Source organism: Papio anubis, chromosome 8 (assembly GCF_008728515.1).
Source record: "Papio anubis isolate 15944 chromosome 8, Panubis1.0, whole genome shotgun sequence".
Lineage (NCBI taxonomy): Eukaryota > Metazoa > Chordata > Mammalia > Primates > Cercopithecidae > Papio > Papio anubis.
Genome location: NC_044983.1, coordinates 65,913,685 through 65,929,425, shown reverse-complemented (window position 1 = coordinate 65,929,425; position 15,741 = coordinate 65,913,685). Strand labels below are relative to the sequence as shown.

Below are 15,741 nucleotides of genomic sequence, written 5' to 3'. Positions count from 1 at the left end.
ATAAGCCTTGTGTTTAACACCGAATCAGGGACTCAGTACAGTGAATTTGTTCTTTATTCAATCATTTTAATTTCTATTTACATATAGCATAGTGATTCCCAGTCATAAGACTTTTATGTGCGAGAGCATCTCTTAATAACAAAACACAGAAGTTTGTAATAACATTTAGTGTAAGGATTGAGGTTTTATTGAGTGATTATTTTTATTTAATCATTGCTTTGATAATATTTTTTCAACCGAAGTTTGAGGTTAAGTGTCTAAGCCTCTAAATTCTATTTCTAGTTTTATATATTTTAATCATGGTAAAGTTTTATGCACATAATTGCTGTATACATATTTCTTCATCTAACATTTTACAAATAATAGTAATTTCTCTTCCATGTCTTTTGGTAATAATTATTTTTCTCTATGAAACTTTTTATGGTTCTCTGGAATAAAATGTTATTGAAGTATAACAAAATAATTATGACTACCATCAAATTTAAGTTTACATTATGTACCAAGGTATCATAATAAGTCCTGTAGGGAATACAAAGATGAGTAATGCAATCGCTATGCTGGTCTATTTCATGTTTATAATATACTTAAGGCAAAATAAGTACGTAGGCAGTAATAACCATGTTATAACATGAATAGTTTTCTACTTTTGTGTCCTTATTTCCTGATACAGGCACATATTTATAGACTGACCAAAAGGCTTTGTCAGAGTAGTCCAATGGTTTCAGGGGATTGAGAGAGGGGAAGGTCTCACTTGTATGAAGCACTTAGGAAAGGCCTTCTGAGGCAGCAGCTATTGAGATAATAAACCTTTGAGGGTCAGTAAGACTTACATAGGCAGAGGATGGAAGGAAAGGTCACTCAAAATGGAAGGATGGAAAGCATGAGCAATGATCTGTCTGCGTGAAAATGCCAGGCCAAGTCAAAGAATACTTCACACAGTGTGAGTTTGCTTGAAACTCAGACCATACAGCTAGGGGAATATTTGATGGACAGAGCTAGGAAAATGAGTAGATTGCACAGGTCCCTGAATGCCAGATCCCTGTTTTGATTTCACAGAGAGTAAGAAAAAGATAAGTGACATTTATTGAGTTCCTACTATATGTTAAGAACTATGTTAGATGGTTAATACAATCACGTTTAATCGTCAAATCAGTACTGTACAATAATTTCTATCTCCATGTTACACATGAGGGAATTGTGACCTAATAACTTGGTGCTAATTATAGGATAGTTTGAGTAAGGGAGAGACCTGGCATGAGAAGTTATTGGTGGTGCGGTTACTGAAGAGAAAGAAATCCTGGTAATTGCAGAGGGATTGGAAAGAAGGTGATGTGATCAAGAGAAACTGCGAAAGTAGAATCTAAAGGTCTTGGAAATTGATTGGATTTGAAGATTGAGAGAAAAAGGAGTTAAAAAAATTCGCTGGTGACTTATGAAATGAAAAGTAGCAGATACAGATTTCCTGTCTCCCCTCTCCTGGGAAAAAAAAATAGCAGATAAAGAAAGAGTTCCTCAGAAAGGTGAGGAGTTCAATTTTGGTTACATCTAGGGAGAGATGTTCATGAGAGCTTGAAAGTTGGGTACTGTAGTAGCTAAGGTAATATCCTGAAGCTACAAATGAAAAATGGGTCTCATTTACATGGATATGATCTTTGATACTGTATCAGCAGACAAGATTTCAAGGAGCAGCTTTATAGTGAGAAGAAAAGTCAAGGTTGTTATTCAAGAAATGCCCATCAGGCCAGGCGCAGTGGTTCACACCTGTATTCCCAGCACTTTGGGAGGCCGAGGCTGGCATATCACTTGAGCTCATGAGTTCAAGACCAGCCTGGGCAACATGAGGAAATCCTGTCTGTACAAAAAATATAAAAAATTAGCTGAGCATGGTGGTGTGCCTCTGATCCCAGCTACTGGGGAGTCTGAGGTGGGAGGATCACCTAGAAGGCGGAGGTTACAGTGAGCCGAAATCATGCCACTGTACTCCAGCCTGGGTGACAGAGCAAGACTGTGCCTCAAAAAAAAGGAAAAGAAAAAAGACATGCTCATCTGTTTTTTTTGTTTTTTTGTTTTTTTTTTTTTTTGCTCTTGTTGCAGAGGTGGGGCTCAGTGACAGGGAGACGCAGACCCAAGACAGGTCAGGGGGGTAGGAAAGGAGAAACAAGATAGTGCCAGTGTCACTGAAGCCAAGGGACAACAGTGAAAAAGTTCTCTGATGGAGGCCAAATTGTACAAGACTTCAGAGAATGGCAGGAAACTATAGTCTCTGTGTGGTTCTCCAGGGCCAGTGACCCTATGGCATTTGGAAAGGGGCGGGGGTGGTTTTGGTGTGTGCCTTGCTAACAGTCTAGCAAAGCACAGGGGAGGCCCCGACGGCCCCATCTGAAATATCCACCTCCTGCCCTCTTCTCTAATCCTCCTGCCTATCGCTCTTCCTCCTTAGTGCTTATCATCATCTTACATACTATATCTTTTCCTTATTTATCTTGTTTATTGTCTGTCTCTAGATTGTTAGGTCGAGAGGACAAAGAAACTTATCTGATTGGTTTGCTGCTATATGCAGTGCCTAGAACAGTGCCCTGCATTTAGGAAGGACCCCAAGGAATGGTTCATGAATAAATGTGTGGCAATTATTGTGATTTGAATAACTAACCTTTCTCCTTCAATATGCTGTAAGCTTCTTAAATGGAACTGAGTCATCTTTGTAACCCTAACAATGCCTTACATGTTATTGTAGCTGATATATAAAGTTTTATTTATAGTAGCATCAGAAGGGAAAAACCAGGGATTTGGGACTCAACTGGTCTGAACTTAAATTTCTTCTGTTCTTACTAATTTGGCCCCAGTTAAACGACCAGACCTCTCTCTAAGCCCTATTTTCTTTAGCTGTAAAGTGGACTAAACTAGTACCTCTGTCATAGGGCTGTTGAGGATTAAAAGATGACACCTATCAGAGTGGCTGGCATATTGTTTGTGCCCAGTAAATAGTGTTTTGCAGTCTTTCTACTCTGTAACCTCAAGTAAATTACTTCACTTCACTGAGCCTCAGTTTTTTCATCTCTAAAAGGGAAGGATGAAACCAATCTCATGAGATTTGGAGGAACCAATGAGACAGTAGGCACAGGTGCCCTCTGTTCTTTTTGTATCATGACTGAGAGCAGACTCTGGAACCAGACTGTATGAATTCCAATCCTAACCCGTTTACTTTAGCATCACTTGACTTTTCTGTGCCACAGTTTCCTCACGTGTAAATTGGGAGACATAACAGTACCAGCTCCATGGTACTGTGAAAGAAATGGATGTGAATATTAATTAAAAGCTTAGACCGATATTTGGCATATGGTAAGCACTAAAAGTGTTTGATTTAAAAAGTAATAAAATAGTGTGCCTTTATTGCTTTTTTCTTTCTCTTCAGTCTGTCAAATGGTATAACGAATGAGGCACCTTTACAATGAAGTCGGCCATGTTTATGTTGGAAAATATAATGAAACAACAAAAACAATACTACTGCTTCTTCATGGTTTGACCTGACTGGGTAAGGCAGCTGTGGTCCCAAATCTTCCACGCAGCGGCACTGTAAAATCTGTCCTTTAGTCCCTGTTCTTGTCGAGATTCATTTACTAGCAATGGCAGCCTGATTGAGAGCTTGTCTCTGAATAATGTTTTTGTCACTTGCAAATCTGCCTCCATTTCCTTGCCTCCCCTTCTGCCAGCTGGTCTCTAGGAATGGTTGGGAATGTAGTTTGAGTATAAACCTGGGAGGAAGCAGCAAAATTAGAGGGACAGGTGGTGAGTGGCTGGCCGATCTGGAAATCTTCCCCTCTTGCTAGGGAAGGTTTTCTGTAGTAGCAGTAACAAAACTCTAAGAACATATCCTTAAATGTGTCCCTCAGTTCTTTAATTCTGTCAAGAATAAAAGCTCTCTGTATGTAAAGAACCATGGAGCTTATTGCATCACTGATGACTTGGCTGGATCTTTATTCACATCCAAAACAGATTTAGGAAGGAAAGGTAGCTGCTTCAAGTCAGCAGATTCAGCTTCCATTCATGTAGCAAGTTGCTGTTGCAAAAGCTGTTGTGTAGATCTTCTTTCCGCTAGCAGAGGTTCTCCTGGATCTTCTTTGTGTGTGATTCATGGTTATGCCTAATCTTCCCCCGACTGTCACCTTGGTGCTGGGATGGCAAGCATGCTTCACTCTCTGGTGCCAATTCCTATTGATTATAGTGATTGCATGGAGTGCTGTGTTGAGGAGAATTGAGAGGCCACATACAGGCTTAGAAGTGATTAATTGGCAACGTCTGCTGTGTGAGGGGAGAGGAGGTAAACACAGCGTATGTGTTGTGCATGTGCTGGACGTGATGGATTCCACACTAGGGCTTACCCTTGAGAGATTCAAAGTTGCATTTTGTGTCTGTATTTTTGTCTTTGAATTAGTATGTACTTATTACTATATTACACAGTAAAATATAAATAAACTGGGAATTACCGATTAGCTTGGGTTATATAGAATTACCTATGTATGCTTTTCATAGCTTGCTTAAAGCGTGGGTCTAAATTTTTATTAGTTCTTACATTTCTGAAATAAAATTCTCTACATTTCTCTACACTTTTTGTGAGTTTCTCTTGTTTAGTCAATATATAATTTTGATCTCCTGTTTTTTAAGTTTGGCAGAAAATACTCTTAAATTTTTGGGTAATTTCACTTACCAAACTACTGACAAATTAACATGAGTCACTTGCAACGTTGGGCACACAGCAGGTGGCTGTGATAGACTTGGGGGTTCCAATCATTGTAGAACAAACCAGACATCTCTTTCGTTAAGGAATGGTCATGTGTCTATTGTCCCTTGGCTTCTCTCCTTATGGGTCAGAGGTATTCCTCAGTTTAACCACTGAGGTATAAAGGTATTTTTAAAATTTTATTTTGTTTCCTTCTTGTGAATCAAAGTAAGTCTTTCCTAATTTGGCAGCTGACAAAGAATACTCTTTCGTTGAGTTAGAATGTTGAAAGTATAAGCAAAAATTTGAGAGGCACTTTTTATATTTGCTAAGTAAAAAAATATTTATATTAGGCTTTTCAAAAAAGTATGATAAAATACACATAAAATTGACCCTTTTAACCATTCTTAAATGTATAGTTCTGTGGCATTACGGGTATTCACACTGTAATACAACTATCAACAACATCCATCTTCACAATTTTTTCATCTTCCTTTACCCATTAAACACTCTACCCATTAAACTCTAACTCCCCATTCCTACCTGCCCCCTCTCCCCCCACCCCTGGTAACCACCATTCTCATTGCTGGAGCTACTTAAAGATTTGACTACCTCATGTAAGAGGAATCATACAATCTTCGTCTTTTTGTGACTGGCTTATTTCACTTAGCATAATATCTTCAAGGTTCATTTATGTTGTAGCTGGTGTCAAAATTTCCTTTTTATGGCTGAATAATATTGTATTGTGTACCACATTTTGTTTATTCATCTGTCAATGGACACTTGAGTTGCTTTCACCTTTTGGCTATTGTGTATAATGCAGCTATGAACATGTGTTCTTACATCTATTCAAGTCCCTGCTTTCAGTTCTTTTGGATACATACCCAGAAGTGGAATTGCAGGATCATATTTTTTGAAAAACTTTTGTTTTCCACAGTGTTTTCCACTATGGATGTGCCATTTTACATGCCATCAGGAATGCACAAGGGTTCTAGTTTTTCTGCCTCCGCACCCACACTTGCTATTTTCTGTATTTTTGATGGTAGCCATCCTTATGGGTGTGAGGTGGTATCTTATTGTGCTTTTTATTTGCATTTCCCTAATGATTAGTGATGTTGAGCATATTTCCATGTGCTTATTGGCCTATTTGTATGTCGTCTTTGGAGAAATGTGTATTCAAGTCCTTTGCCAGTAATCGGGTTCCTTGCTTTTTTGCTATTGAGTTGTAGGAGTTCGTCATATATTCTGGATGTCAATCCCTTATCAAATATACGATTTGCAATTTTTTTTCCCTGTCCCATGGGTTGCCTTTTCACTCTGTTGATAGTGCCTTTTGATGCCTGAAAGTTTTTAATTTTGATGAAATCCAAGTTATTTTTCTTTTGTTGCCCATGCTTTTGGTATCATATATAAGAAATACCAAATCCCGTGTCATGAAGTTTTTTCCCTTGTGTTTTCTTGTAAGTATTGTTTAACTTTTACTCTCTTACATTTAGATCTTGTGAATCATTACGAGTTAATTTTTGTATACCTAAGGTAAGGCTCCGGCATTATTCTTTTTCATAAGGATATCCAAGTTTCCCAGTACTATTTGTTGAAAAGACTATCCTTTCCCCATTGAATGGTCTTGGTACCCTTGTCAAAAATCATTGGACCATATATGTGAGAGGTTTTTTTTTAAGGTTAGGTTCAGAGTTTCATCATTTCTCAATGATATTGCACACTTCCTAACTATTGTCCCTAATTCAGGTATCATTTTTGATACATTTCTACTCTGGCATTCTGATTATATTTTCTAAGTTTTGCCTGCTTTTCTATTTTTCCCTCTTTGATTATGAGTCCCTGGAGGGCAGGGATTTTGTTCTGGAGACGTAGTGTCTTATGCGTCATTGGTGCTGAATATGTGTTTGTTGGATGGAATTAACTTAGAGCTAAAAAAAGAAAGAACTAGAAGATAACAAGTTAGGTATAAAAAATACTTTTCCATTATTATAAACTATTATTGTGGCTTATGGGCCTTTAAGGAAATATGTCTTTTTTCTGCTAATGATATTTGCCCTCTTTTCCCATACTTGCCACTGTGACTGCAGTTATCACCCTCTTGCTTACAAGGATAAATAATCTTCACAAAAATTTGAGAGGAAGATGAGTAGAAATAAGTAGAAAACAGAAGAAAGGAAAGGAAAGGTGAAAGAAATCAACCTCATTCAAAAGCATTTAACAGTACACTTGAAGTTGAGTCAGAACAGGCTGAGGGTGCTAAGAAGCAGTGATATGCTGTGAGAAATGCAGTCTTGCAGACAAATTTAAAACACATATTCCCTAGCACCTTTTGTCACAAGTGTCTCTTGTGCCTGTTGAAATTTGGAATACATGAATAATTAATTATTTGTCTCAGAATATAACATCTCTATAAAGAGTAGCTTCTTGTCTTTGACAATTCCATTTGTATGGTCAAATCTGCAAATAAATGAAAACATTAATTAGTCTGATCTTCATCAAAGTAGGCTGTCCAAAAAGACATAAAAGCCTTAATACCAATGACCTGTGTGATATTTGGTAAATTGAGGAACCAGGTTTCTTCAGGGCCCTAATGTGTGTGATTGTCACTTTCTTTTGACTCTATTTGGGAAAAGTTAATACATAGGAGAACCAGAGAATGTAGAGTCAGAAGAGCAAATCTGGTTAATCCACCAGAGTTAAGGATGGGAAGAAGTTATATAGGGCCATTAAGCCATCATGGTCAAAGCATATGTTGTACCCTGAAAGCTCCATCCTCTCTAACATTTTATTTTGTTTTATTTTATTTTTAAATAATAGATACAGTGTCTCACTATGTTGCCCAGGCTGGTCTTGAACTCCTGGGCTCAAGCGATCCTCCGACCTCAGCCTCCCAAAGTGCTGGGATTACAGGTGTTCCCCACTGCAACCAGCCACTAACCACCACTACTTAAGTAGTATGGTCTACTCTCTGCTTTCAGTTTCTTTTTGACTTAATAACAGTTTGGGAGATTCTCCTTACTTAGTACATAAATGATTCTAAAGCTAGACACTTTCAGCCCTCCGTGTCTGCAGGTTTCACATCTTTTGAATTCAACCAACCATGGATCAAAAATATTTTTAAAAACCAATAAAAATAGTACAAATTTTAAAAACAACACAATATAACAATTATTTACATAGCACATTGTATTAGGCATTATAAGTAATCTATAAATAAAGTCTATGTGTAGGTTATAAGCAAATATCATTTTGTATCAGGGACTTGAGCATCTGAGGATTTTAGTATCCATGGGAGGTCCTGTAACCAATACCCTGTGGATATAGGGAATGACTGTCTGTACCAGAAAAGTCTAACCAGAGGCAATGGTTATCCAAGTCTGAGAATTTGAAACGGATGACTTTGAGAGTCCCAAGACTAGATGGCTCTCACATTCTCTTTAGCCCCTTTTAAAGTTCTGGTTGTTCATTAAAACTGTCAGAGACTTATTTGGGAATAATACTAATCTCAAAGAGCTGGATTAATCAGTGAATCAAATTATTGTGATCTTTCTCTGAGCCTTTGGCATTTGTGAAAGCCCAAGGTTTATAAGGTATAACCTGTATAGACCACTAGGGTTCTCATTAACTCTGGTTAACAGGTCACTTAAGAATTTCAGTTTTAACCTAGTGGTACTCCACTGACTTCAAGGAGTAAATACATTTTTAAAGGCAACTTACTTTAGAGTGGTTTACAGTGCGCTAATTAGGAAGAATTTAACTGAGTCGTTTCAAGCCTCTGAAATCCTTGGATGAAGTACAAATGCTGAGATGGAAATGTAGTATGCTATTTGTATATTATTCCATTTCATGAAGTGGTAACTTGGCAGAGTCGTGTTTAGAAGTGATTGCACTCTATAGTCCTTCTCTTCAGCCCTCTTTTGTGTGGGTATAATCTGCAATAGTATCATAGACATTTATGCACTGCTGTTTGCATAAGCCTTTTATTGGAAATAACCCAACAAAATGGCAGTCCCTGCTAGCTTAGCACAGTTGGGCCTTTTCTAAGGCTCATTTTCCTACAGATCCAAAAAAAAAAAAAAAATCGCTAGTTAATGTTAGTGGGATGATACCCACAAGCAAGAGATTCAAAGATGGCTCTTTTCTCTATCTGTTGCTCACCTGAGGAAGGAGGTCAGAGGCCCAAGTGACTTAATTCTATGCAGATCTATGCCTAATGGAAACAATAAATTCAAATGGGCAGTATTACTTTTTCCCTTACTATCCTACTATTTATGGAACGTATTTCTCACTGCATTTAAAAATGTATATAACATATAGATTATTTCATATTTTATCAGGTTTAAAAAATCTGATATTTAGCTATAATATGGAATTACAATGCTAATGGGTTTACAAATTAATATTATAAATGACTGAAAAGTTCACACTCTGCAACTTGTTAAACATGTCACCTTCAGAGCTTATCTCATTTTTAATTAATAAATATGTGGTCATAGTGTATAAAGAAGAAATCTTTGTAGATTAAAGATTTGTCACCTTTTGGTACACTGAACTCTGTTTTTTAACATTTGTATTATAGAAATTTAGAATAGTATAGTAAACTTCTATGTACCCATCATACCCAGCTTCAGAAGTTATATAAACATTTTTGGCTTTTTTTTTTTTTTTTTTTTTTTTTGAAATGAGGTCTCGCTGATGCCAGGCTGGAGTGCAGTGGCACAATCTCAGCTCACTGCAACCTCTGCCTCCTGGGCTCAAGTGATCCTCTCACCTCAGTCTGCTCAACAGCTGGGATCACAGGCGTGCCACCACACTCGGCTGACTTTTTTCTTTTTTTTTTTTGAGACAGGGTCTTACTCTGTCAACCAGGCTGAAGTGTAGTAGTGCAGTTATGGCTCACTGCAGACCTTGACCTTCCAGGCTCAGATGATCCTCCCACCTCAGCCTCCTGAGTAGCTGGAGCTACAAGTGTGTGTTACCACACCTGCCTGATTTTTGTATTTTTTGTAGAGATGGGTTTCACCATGTTGCCCAGGCTGGTCTCAAACTCCGGAGCTCAAGTGATCCACCTGCCTCTGCCTCCCAAAGTGCTGGGATTACAGGGCATGAGCCACCACGCCTGGTCTTTGCTGTATTTTTAAATGATGAAAACAACATTACTAAAAGTTTGGAAATTAGAATGAAAATGACCTCTGGTCTCACCCAGTTTAATCTGACTCTCATCATCATTTTTTGGTCGTCTTCTTCTCCATCTCCCTCTCCCTCACTTTCTCCCTCTCCCTCTCCCTTTCCCTCTCCCTCTCCTTCTTTTCCTCCTCCTCTTTCCTTTTTTTTCTTTTCAGACAGAGTTGCACTCTGTTGCCCAGGCTGGAGTGCAATGTTGTGATCTCGGCTCACTGCAACCTCCACCTCCTGGGTTCAAGCGATTCTCCTGCCTTAGCCTCCCGAGTAGCTGGGACTACAGGCATGCACCACCACGCGCGTCTACTTTTTTGTATTTTAGTAGAGACAGAGTTTCACCATGTTAGCCAGTCTGGTCTCAAACTCCCGACCTCAGGTGATCCACCCGCCTTGGCCTCCCAAAGTGCTGGAATTACAGATGTGAGCCACTGCACCTGGCCTACAGTTTTGATATACAGACATTGTTTCTTCTTTTTGCTGAACATCATATCAAACTAAGAGCTAATGATGACTACCATCAATTGATGTCTTCCTATGCCATGCACTGGGCTAGTTGCTTTACATATAATTCATAGACTCTTCACAATAACAATATAAACATCCTCTCTCCCCCAGAGACACACATTTATAGATAAGGAACCTGAGACGGGGAGGTTAAGTAACTTGCTCAGGCACTGCATATCTGGCATATGTATTCGGACAGAAGTCTAACTCTGAGGGCATGCTCTTTCCTCCCTCTAAAGTGGCCTCTTCAAAAGCATTTTTTCATGTTGCAACATAATCACCTTTTTAAGGAAAAAGAACTATCAGTATATAAATTTTGACCATGTGTCATACAGAAGCAGCGCTAGGATAGATGCTGCTGTGGGTTAGAGAGATAAAAGGTGTGGTCTCTGCCCTTCAGTGTCAGTGCTCTAATGCTGAGGAGCCTGCCCCTCAGGTACACTAACAAAGAAAATGAATGGTTAGCTCAGGCCCACCCTGGTCATCTTTCTTTCTTAGAGCCAGTTGTGCCATATAACATAAACTGATCGTCGGGGTAAAAACATCTGTCATATTTACAGTCCTAGGAAATGTGCAGAACATGTCCACCAGGGGGTGAAGAATCTTGCAGAACCACGTCAGAATTCTGTTCATCACAAGCTCCCAGTTAGAAACAACTTAAATGTCTACCAACAGGAGAATGGACAAACTTTAGTATATTCATACAATATCCTAAGCAATGAAAAGAAACAAATTGTTAATATACAGTCACCCTCTGTATTAGTGGGTTCTGCACACTAGATTCAGCCAACCTCAGATAGAAAATACTCAGGAGAAAAAAAATGTTGTCTCTACTGAACATGTGCAGGCTTTTTTCCCTTGTCATTATTCCCAAAACAATACAGTATAACAACTATTTGCATGGCACTTACATTTTGTTAGGTATCATAAGTAATCTAGAGATGATTTCATGTATATGAGAGGATATGCATAGATTATATGCAGATTCTATACCTTTTATATCCAGGACTTGAGCATCCATGGATTTTGGTATCCACAGGGAGCTCCTAGAACCAATCCCCCAAGGCTATGCAGTAATATGGATGAAACTCGAAAGCTTTGTACTGAAAGGAGCTAGGACAGAGAGTACTTACTGTATGATTTCATTTATTTAAAGTTCTAGACAAAGCAAAACTAATCTGTGGTAATAGAAAATCAGAGTATAGTGGTTGTTGGCAAGGACGAGAGGTGTGGAGTTTGGCTGAGAACAGGCACAAGAGAACTTTGCAGAGTGATGGAAGTGTTCTACATTTTGATAGGAGCCTGGATTACATAGATGCTTTCATTTGTCTCAACTATTGAACTTTACTCTTAAGTTCTCTTTAGATCTGTATATGGCACTGAATGTAAATTGTACCTCAGTTTAAAAATGAAAACATTCTACTCTGTTGAATCCTTGTTTTACTTCTCACCAGACTCTTGGATTAAGAAATGAACCACAATTATATACAACCACCATCATAAAATGTTAAAGCTAAAAACAACTTGACAAATTATCTAGTCTAATTCCCTTGTAAACACTACTGCCTTGGTGAAGAAAAAAGTTTAAAATTGCTAATGATAAAATCTGCTGTTGCTATCTTTTGCACTCAGGAGGAGAGTTAGGCAATTTTACCAGTTCGTGTATGCCAGCAGAAAATATGACAGAGGGACAGATTTGCTAACAGCAATACATCTTGAAGTGTAAGCACAGAATCTGGATCAAGACATTTTACTTAGATGTGTTTGGCAGGAGTCGTTCTCTTACTGCGATTGATCTGGTCAGGGGATGCACAACATTTTGCTGCTGCCCATGATCTGGCTGAGAAATAATTTGTGAAAGCACCATTGTAGTTAATAAAGGACACATGGTGTTAATGTTAGCATGTCTGTGACCTCACGCTCTCTCTGTGGAAGTGATCTATAAGGTTGCCAAAGGTTTCATGAGCTTGTGAGCAGAAAAAGAACACATTTGGGTAGACGGATTTCACAAACTGCCCCCTGCAGTTTTTTGCTAGTATTTTAAAAGTCTCATATCTGCTAGTCATTGGATTGATTTTATATGTTGCCTTGGCTGATTATTGATTTTAGATTTTGCGTCCATAATGAAAATATTTAGGTGGTGGTAAAAATCATTATAACTTTTAAAGGTTCTTTAGCAATTAAAATATTATCTTAAAAATTCTGAATTGTACTTTGGGTTTTCATTATGAGGTGTTGGCATAGGCTGGTATTTTAAATTTTTTACGTTTATTTTCTTCATCTCTGAAATTATTTTATTTCCTAATTGAATTTCTTTGCTCAGGTCTTTATGAAAACTTATGTTCCCTGACACCTCACTAATCATTTCAGGCTCTGTTGTTAGTGTTGTCTTCCAGAGTGGCCATAGTTCCCTTCAGTGACTTAAAGAGAATTAGTAAACACTCATTCTGTCCTATTTATTTGTATGTTGAGTGGTTAATTAAACTAATTCCAACTCTAATGTTGGAATTAGAGTTGTCAAATTCTTTGAGTTCTGAGAACTTAGAGAGTTTTTTTGTATAGATAACTTTTATATGATAATGATAATAATCCCTTCTGGTATCTGTAATAATTCTTGGTTTTTCTGTATTAAAGAATATAAGTTTGGCTCGGTTTACTTATGAATAATGCAGTTTATGTAAAATGATTTTGTGAAATGAAAACTCTGTCTTGATCTGGTATTAAAATAATCTGTAAAGTATACACAAAAGAACAATTAATGTATGATTCCACTTATATGAGGTATCTAAAGTGCTCAAACTGTTAGAAACAGAAAGTAGAATGGTGGTTGCCAGGGGCTGGGGGAGGAGGAAATAGGAGTTGTTTAATGGGTGTAGAGTTTCGGTTTTGCAAGATGAAAAAGTTCGGGAGATCTGTTGCGTAACAGTATGAATGTACTTAACCCTATTGAACTGTACACTTACAAATGGTTAAGATGATAAATTTTGTGTTATGTATATTTTATCACAGTTAAAAGTAAAATATATATATTAAAAATATGTTTTGCATTTTTGAGATGAGGAAGCCAGTTACAACCAAGAAATGTAAAATATAGTTTAAATTTCTGTTGACTTCAGATTAACAGAATCTGTCATTCTTTTAGTCTCCTCGTGTACAGCGTTCTTCACTTTGCACATTGTACTTGAGCGTAGTTCCTTACATCATCTTTCCCCCCACTTTCAACTACCCAGCACTCTCAAATTTAAACTTCTTCCTCAAATTGCTTGCTTCATGGATTAAGAACAGTTTTTAATGTGAAACAAACCATAACAAAAGATGAAGTAGGAATATAATGTAATCAGCTGCTTTCTTTTGATCTGGTGCTTCTGCTTGTTACTAGGGAAATTTTAAAAAAAATATGGAGCAGCCTCTGTGTGTCAGGCACTGTGCTGGTGTTTCCAGATATGTGTTTTGAGAGTTGATCATTTATCAGAAATGGACAAAGGTAACCAGCCTTAAAGTAACTTTTGATTATTATTTTTTAAGATTGCTTTGGCCATGGGAATATTTTTCCTCTTGGGACAAATTATGAATTACTTAATAAGGATATATTCTTAACAAGAGTACTTTTTGGTGTTAAAAAATATGTGTATATGTGTTTTACTAATACAGGGAATTAATTCTTAATATGTGGATAGCTGTAATGTCTCCAACGTGTTCATTATGCCAGATTTGTCAGATTTATATCGTTGAGGGCAAAGCTGAAGAGAGTATATATTTGTTTTTAACTGCCCCTCACTGTTCATGGCCAGTGTGGTACATCCTAGTGAAAGGAAAACCATGCATCAGAATGTTTGTTTTGAGCATTTATTTTTAGCAGCAGATCTAGAAATTATATTTTCATTTTAGGGTATATATTTTTTTATTTATTATTAACATTCCAAGACTAAATAATTTTAGACATGCATATGTGAGTGCATGTGTACACTGCATGCACGTGTGTATGTGTGTGTGAGAGAGTGAGAGACTGAGTCTGAGACTGTGTGAGAGAGGAGAGGGAGAGAGAGGGAGAGAAAAGAAAAAGACATTCCCTTAATAGCAGGAGGGGGTAGAGGCTTACTCAGTCTATTATCATAAAGCTCTGCTAATGTAGCTTCTGGGTCATGTGACTGCAGAAAAGGCTATTATCTCAATGAAAAGGAAACCGGGTTTTAGAGCAAGCAATAGAATAGAAGCAGGAAGAATTTTCGAGTGTTCCACCATGCTGGATTGTCAAAGGGGGATCTGTCTGATCAGCAGCTAAAAAAGGATTTGTGTGGCTAGTTTGTCAGCTATCGTTAGAAACAAATGATAGAGGAGATAAGCAGCGGGGTGCTCAGCATGTGCTTAGGTTTACATCAAGATGTAATGTTGGTTTGGGTTAACAGAGGAGATTTATCTCTGAGGCAATAAATTTATTGCTAATTGTGGGGGTTTTTGTTTTGTTTTGATGAGTGATGTATGATATTTGTATTTACATCACTGGTGAAGATAAAGAGAAGCTGCTCAGCTCTGATATGAACTGCAGAAGCTGTGGACAATTACAAGGTGTGTTTCAGAAGTGCTCTGACTTAATATTTGGTAATGTTCTTGGAATTCTGTGTGCTTGTGGATTGGATGTGCGGCGCATTGTAGACGGGAGAACTGAGCATGACAACCAGGCGGTGATAATGTTCTCAGGAACACATAGATACAGTGTGACCCAAATTGATTCCGTGGTCCTTATTTCTTTTGTGTTTGTTTAGTGTTTTTAAATATTCCTTGTAGTTTCTTTATGTAGCCAAATACAGTGTCACGCTTGTTTTTAGGAAAGATTTTGGTAAGCATTTTCTAAAATTCAGGAGGAGAATCTTAATTTTTTAATGCAAATCTTAATTATTAAGGAATAAATATAACTATAAGGTTTATCTTTCTACTTTTATACTTTTTATCCTTTTCTAATTTCAGGCTTAAAGGGGAGCTTTGTGATAAATTTGAAATTATTTAATTTTTGATTACATGATAAGTACAGCTTTTATTTTTGGTGGAGGCCTTCATTCAGTGATTTTGTTGTTGTTGTTGTTATATATAGTACCTAACTTTCTCAGATTGATCATATGCTACATACGCTACTATATGCAGAGAGCTAAATAACTACAGTTAATCTTCAGACTGTACTTGTCTACTTTTGCTCATGTTAATGCTATTAATTCTCATAGCAGTCTGTACCTGTCTCTTAACCTTGGAAAATGTAGTACTTAAAATAGTCTGAGATTGGTGAAAGATAATCAGAAGCATTATCTGAAAAGGGTTAACAATTACACAACATATACTCGGAG

General features: G+C 37.4%; 1 protein-coding gene across 14 annotated transcripts in view; it reads left to right on the top strand.

Moving 5' to 3' along the window:
- The window catches only part of NCOA2 (nuclear receptor coactivator 2), a 296,372-nt gene that overhangs the window by 147,493 nt on the left and 133,138 nt on the right, over positions 1-15,741 (top strand). For 4 of the 14 annotated variants that reach the window (XM_009213177.4, XM_021942415.2, XM_021942414.2 and 1 more), the window contains exon 3: positions 3,413-3,532. The exons of 9 other annotated variants lie outside the window; for them this stretch is intronic. The gene's annotated coding sequence lies outside the window, so the exon portion shown is untranslated. Of the gene's footprint in view, positions 1-3,412; positions 3,533-10,298; positions 14,972-15,741 lie in introns of those variants that run through there. One more of the 14 variants, XM_009213184.4, reaches the window with a different exon arrangement.